This window comes from Bidens hawaiensis, unplaced genomic scaffold, assembly GCF_021521415.1.
Source record: "Bidens hawaiensis isolate Kalapana, Puna unplaced genomic scaffold, B.hawaiensis_p1.1 tig00031134_1, whole genome shotgun sequence".
NCBI lineage: Eukaryota > Viridiplantae > Streptophyta > Magnoliopsida > Asterales > Asteraceae > Bidens > Bidens hawaiensis.
In genome coordinates, this window is record NW_027495226.1 from 114133 (window position 1) to 121413 (window position 7281).

The window sequence follows — 7281 nt, forward strand, 5'->3', positions numbered from 1 at the left end:
TTTTTTACATTTTTAATCGTTAGTCTCAAGTGTATAACCATAGCAAAGATCAAGTGTGGTGAACCCATAATGCGAGATGTATTCAAGATTTTCAGTAAGCAAAATATAAAGTAAGTGGAGTTCGAGGTATGTTTTTTTTCAATTTTAAGTACTGGAACACATTCAGGAAGTCAAAAACTTGTAAGTTAGACAATTTTCCCATCCCAAAAATCCCTGAAACTCCGTGTCAAAAACGGCTTTCGAGCTACATGAAGCCCTTGGACATTGTCCTTCGTGAAAAACACGCTGTCACGCTACGCGATGGCCTTACTCATCTTCGCATAACACGACCGAATTTAATCCTAATGAAAAAAAGAGCTGAAAATTTAGAAAAATTCAAAGGAGTCTAAGTTTAAAGTTAGTATCTGTTAAAAATAAAAATCGGTCAACAATTTTGATTTTTTGAACACATGGGGCACCATAAGTCACTAAATAATTCCGATTCCGTACCCGAACCTAAGCCACATCTAAACCTAGTAAACATGTGGAATAACTCAGGATGACTCCCAAGTGATACGTTAAAGAACAAAAATTATCAAAGTAGTAGTTGTCTAACTCCAAAAATGCACACGTTGGTGCTATAACCATTGAAGATAATATGGAGAAAACCAAGGTTGAAGAATTTGAAATGGGGTAACCACTTATTTTTATTCGGGGAATTCAAAATTATGAAGGCGGTAGTTGGTTACGGTGCAAGTGTAAGTGTGCTACTAGGAAACGTGTATGACAAATTCGATTTCGGGCCTTTACAAGAAGTTGATGCCACCTTGGTGTTAGCTGATTCTACACAGAAACAATGACTAATAAAGAGATGGGTTGAACAATAAAGAAGAAACCACCAACGAAGGATAAGATAAGGAAGCCATCAGGATTGAAAAATGAACAAAGAAGGTTGGCATATTTTGGCCCATGGTGGGAGGCATTTGAATTATCAATGTGCTCGAAAAGCACATGAAATGAGATGGAGGATTGTATGTACTCTATTCGACCACAATAACCTACAAATCAGGTAACGGGCAGGCTGGCCGGGAAGCAACCAGGATTTTATTTTTAGTTTGTATTTATTATTGTTTTTATATTTTTAATCGTTAGTCTCAAGTGTATAACCATAGCAAAGATCAAGTGTGGTGAAGCCATAATGCGAGAGGTATTCAAGATTTCCAGTAAGCAAAATTTAAAGTAAGTGGAGTTCGAGGTATGTTTTTGTCCATTTTAAGTACTGGAACACATTCAGGAAGTCAAAAACTTGTAAGTTAGACAATTTTCCCAACCCAAAAATCCCTGAAACTCCGTGTCAAAAACGGCTTTCGAGCTACACGAAGCCCTTGGACATTGTCCTTCGCGAAAAACACGCTGTCACGCTACGCGATGGCCATACTCATCTTCACATAACACGACCAAATTTAATCCTAATGAATAAAAGAGATGAAAATTTAGAAAAATTCAAAGGAGTCAAAGTTTAAACTTAGTATCTGTTATAAATAACAATCGGTCAACAATTTTGATTTTTTGAACACATGGGGCACCATAAGTCACTAAATAATTCCTATTCCGTACCCGAGCCTAAGCCACAACTAAACCTAGTAAAGATAAGGAATAACTCAGGATGACTCCCAAGTGATACGTTAAAGAACAAAAATTATCAAAGTAGTAGTTGTCTAACTCCAAAAATGCACACGTTAGTGCTATAACCATTGAAGATAATATGGAGAAAACCAAGGTTGAAGAATTTGAAATGGGGTAACCACTTATTTTTATTCGGGGAATTCAAAATTATGAAGGCGGTAGTTGGTTACGGTGCAAGTGTAAGTGTGCTACTTGGAAACGTGTATGACAAATTCTATTTCGGGCCTTTACAAGAAGTTGATGCCACCTTGGTGTTAGCTGATTCTACACAGAAACAATGACTAATAAAGAGATGGGTTGAACAATAAAGAAGAAACCACCAACGAAGGATAAGATAAGGAACCCATCAGGATTGAAGAATGAACAAAGAAGGTTGGCATGTTTAGGCCCATGGTGGGAGGCATTTGAATTATCAATGTGCTCGAAAAGCACATGAAATGAGATGGAGGATTGTATGTACTCTATTCGACCACCATAACCGCCAAATCAGGTAACGGGCAGGCTGGCCGGGAAGCAACCAGGATTTTATTTTTGGTTTGTATTTATTATTGTTTTTTACATTTTTAATCGTTAGTCTCATGTGTATAACCATAGCAAAGATCAAGTGTGGTGAAGCCATAATGCGAGAGGTATTCAAGATTTTCAGTAAGCAAAATAAAAGTAAGTGGAGTTCGAGGTATGTTTTTGTCCATTTTAAGTACTGGAACACATTCAGGAAGTCAAAAACTTGTAAGTTAGACAATTTTCCCAACCCAAAAATCCCTGAAACTCCGTGTCAAAAACGGCTTTCGAGCTACATGAAGCCCTTGGACATTGTCCTTCGCGAAAAACACGATGTCACGCTACGCGATGGCCTTACTCATCTTCGCATAACACGACCGAATTTAATCCTAATGAAAAAAAGAGCTGAAAAATTAAAAAATTTCAAAGGAGTCAAAGTTTAAAGTTAGTATCTGTTATAAATAACAATCGGTCAACAATTTTGATTTTTTGAACACATGGGGCACCATAAGTCACTAAATAATTCCTATTCCGTGCCCGAACCTAAGCCACAACTAAACCTAGTAATGCTAAGGAATAACTCAGGATGACTCCCAAGTGATACGTTAAAGAACAAAAATTATCAAAGTAGTAATTATCTAACTCCAAAAATGCACACGTTAGTGCTATAACCATTGAAGATAATATGGAGAATACCAAGGTTGAAGAATTTGAAAAGGAGTAACCACTTATTTTTATTCGGGGAATTCAAAATTATGAAGGCGGTAGTTGGTTACGGTGCAAGTGTAAGTGTGCTACTAGGAAACGTGTATGACAAATTCGATTTCGGGCCTTTACAAGAAGTTGATGCCACCTTGGTGTTAGCTGATTCTACACAGAAACAATGACTAATAAAGAGATGGGTTGAACAATAAAGAAGAAACCACCAACGAAGGATAAGATAAGGAAGCCATCAGGATTGAAGAATGAACAAAGAAGGTTGGCATGTTTTGGCCCATGGTGGGAGGCATTTGAATTATCAATGTGCTCGAAAAGCACATGAAATGAGATGGAGGATTGTATGTACTCTATTCGACCACCATAACCGCCAAATCAGGTAACGGGCAGGCTGGCCGGAAAGCAACCAGGATTTTATTTTTGGTTTGTATTTATTATTGTTTTTTACATTTTTAATCATTAGTCTCATGTGTATAACCATAGCAAAGATCAAGTGTGGTGAAGCCATAATGCGAGAGGTATTCAAGATTTTCAGTAAGCAAAATATAAAGTAAGTGGAGTTCGAGGTATGTTTTTGTCCATTTTAAGTACTGGAACACATTCAGGAAGTCAAAAACTTGTAAGTTAGACAATTTTCCCATCCCAAAAATCCCTGAAACTCTGTGTCAAAAACGGCTTTCGAGCTACATGAAGCCCTTGGACATTGTCCTTCGCGAAAAACACGCTGTCACGCTACGCGACGGCCTTACTCATCTTCACATAACACGACCAAATTTAATCCTAATGAAAAAAAGAGCTGAAAATTTAGAGAAATTCAAAGGAGTCAAAGTTTAAAGTTAGTATCTGTTATAAATAACAATCGGTCAACAATTTTGATTTTGAGAACACATTGGGTCACCATAAGTCACTAAATAATTCCTATTCCGTACCCGAACCTAAGCCACAACTAAACCTAGTAAAGCTAAGGAACAACTCACGGTGACTCCCAAGTGATACATTAAAGAATAAAAATTATCAAAGTAGTAGTTGTCTAACTCCAAAAATGCACATGTTAGTGTTATAACCATTGAAGATAATATGGAGAATACCAAGGCTGAAGAATTTGAAATGGGGTAACCACTTATTCTTATTTGGAGAGTTCAAAATTATGAAGGCGGTAGTTGGTTACGGTGCAAGTGTAAGTGTGCTACTAGGAAAGGTGTATGACAAATTCGATTTCGGGCCTTTACAAGAAGTTGATGCCATATTTGTGTTAGCTGATTCTACACGAAGACGGCCTCACTTGTTTGGAGTTTCAATAAAACAGGGACCATAAAGATTTTTTGGTGCAGAATCGTGCACCGATTTAGAATGAATAAGAAACCCGAGAGATACTGGAAAGAACGTTTTTGGCTTCTTCAAATGCCCAGATTTATTTCCGAGATGACACAGTTTGTAGACATTTAGTAATCATACGTTAATTTTAATTATATTTTCAAATTAATAGGATTATTCTTTAGCAAATAAATGTTCAAGGTCATATGCTACTAATAGGTGATTTTCTCGTGTAAATGAGAACGAAACCAAAGTGTAAGGTTGTGTGTTTGATAGGTCAAAATGTGAAAGTGAAAAGGAGGAACTAAGTGCATCAGAGATGAAGAATGGAGAAGTAGCAGATTCAGTTAATGATATCAACAAGGTGATGGAAACAGTGACTAATAAAGAGATGGGTTGAACAAAAAAGAAGAAACCACCAACGAAGGATAAGATAAGGAAGCCATCAGGAGCGAAGACTGAACAAAGAAGGTTGGCATGTTTTGGCCCATGGTGGGAGGTATTAGAATTATCAATGTGCTCAAAAAGCACATGAAATGAGATGGAGGATTGTATGTACTCTATTCGACCACCTTAACCGCCAAATCAGGTAACGGGCAGGCTGGCCGGGAAGCAACCAGGATTTTATTTTTGGTTCGTATTTATTATTGTTTTTTTACATTTTTAATCGTTAGTCTCAAGTGTATGACCATAGCAAAGATCAAGTGTGGTGAAGCCATAATGCGAGAGGTATTCAAGATTTTCAGTAAGCAAAATATAAAGTAAGTGGAGTTCGAGGTATGTTTTTGTACATTATAAGTACTGCAACACATTCAGGGAAGTCAAAAACTTGTAAGTTAGACAATTTTCCAATCCCAGAAATCCCTGAAACTCCGTATCAAAACGGCTTTCGAGCTACATGAAGCCCTTGGACATTGTCCTTCGCGAAAAACACGCTGTCACGCTACGCGATGGCCTTACCCATCTTCGCATAACACGACCGAATTTAATCCTAATGCAAAAAAGAGCTGAAAATTTAGTAAAAATCAAAGGAGTCAAAGTTTAAAGTTAGTATCTGTTATAAATAACAATCGGTCAACAATTTTGATTTTTTGAACACATTGGGTCATCATAAGTCACTAAATAATTCCTATTCCATACCCGAACCTAAACCACAACTAAACCTAGTAAAGCTAAGGAACAACTCAGGATGACTCCCAAGTGATACGTTAAAGAACAAAAATTATCAAAGTAGTAGTTGTCTAACTCCAAAAATGCACACGTTAGTGCTATAACCATTGAAGATAATATGGATAATACCAAGGTTGAAGAATTTGAAATGGGGTAACCACTTATTCTTATTCGGGGAATTCAAAATTAAGAAGGCGGTAGTTGGTTACGGAGCAAGTGTAAGTGTGCTATTAGGAAACGCGTATGACAAATTCGATTTCGGGACATTACAAGAAGTTGATGCCACCTTGGTGTTAGCTGATTCTACACGAAGAGGGCCCGGGGAAACTTGGTTGGAGTTTCAATAAAATGTGGACCATAAAGATTTTTTGGTGCTGAATCATGCACCGATTTAGAATGAATAAGAAACCGGAGTGATACTGGAAAGAACATTTTTGGCTTCTTCAAATGCCCAGATTTTTTTCCGAGATGACACAGTTTGTAGACATTTAGTAATCATACGTTAATTTTAATTATATTTTCAAATTAATATGATTATTCTTTAGTAAATAAATGTTCAAGGTCATATGCTACTGATAGGTGTTTTTCTCGTGTAAATGAGAATGAAACCAAAGTGTAAGGTTGTGTGTTTGATAGGTCAAAATGTGAAAGTGAATAGGAGGAACTAAGTGCATAAGAGATGAAGAATGGAGAAGTAGCAGATTCAGTTAATGATATCAACAAGGTGATGGAAACAGTGACTAATAAAGAGATGGGTTGAACAAAAAAGAAGAAACCACGAACGAAGGATAAGATAAGGAAGCCATCAGGATCGAATATTGAACAAAGAAGGTTGGCATGTTTTGGCCCATGGTGGAAGGTATTAGAATTATCAATGTGCTCAAAAAGCACATGAAATGAGATGGAGGATTGTATGTACTCTATTCGACTACCTTAACCGCCAAATCAGGTAACGGGCAGGCTGGCCGGGAAGCAACCAGGATTTTATTTTTGGTTTGTATTTATTATTGTTTTTTTACATTTTTAATCGTTAGTCTCAAGTGTATAACCATAGCAAAGATCAAGTGTGGTGAAGCCATAATGCGAGAGGTATTCAAGATTTTCAGTAAGCAAAATATAAAGTAAGTGGAGTTCCAGTATGTTTTTGTCCATTTTAAGTACTACAACACGTTCAGGGAAGTCAAAAACTTGTAAGTTAGACAATTTTCCCACCCCAAAAATCCCTGAAACTCCATGTCAAAATGGGTTTCAAGCTACATGAAGCCCTTGGACATTGTCCTTCACGAAAAACACGCTGTCACGCTACGCGATAGCCTTACTTATCTTCGCATAACACGACCGAATTTAATCCTAATGAAAAAAAGAGCTGAAAATTTTGAAAAATTCAAAGGAGTCTAAGTTTAAAGTTAGTATCTGTTATAAATAACAATCGGTCAACAATTTTGATTTTTTGAACACATTGGGTCACCATAAGTCACTAAATAATTCCTATTCCGTACCCGACCCTTAGCCACAAATAAACCTAGTAAAGATAAGGAATAACTCAGGATGACTCCCAAGTGATACGTTAAAGAACAAAAATTATCAAAGTAGTAGTTGTCTAACTCCAAAAATGCACACGTTAGTGCTATAACCATTGAAGATAATATTGAGAAAACCAAGGTTGAAGAATTTGAAATGGGGTAACCACTTATTTTTATTCGGGGAATTCAAAATTATGAAGGCGGTAGTTGGTTACGGTGCAAGTGTAAGTGTGCTACAAGGAAACGTGTATGACAAATTCGATTTTGGGCCTTTACAAGAAGTTGATGCCACCTTGGTGTTAGCTGATTCTACACGAAGACGGCCTCGGGGAAACCTGGTTGGAGTTTCAATAAAACGGGGACCATAAAGATTTTTTGGTGCAGAATCATG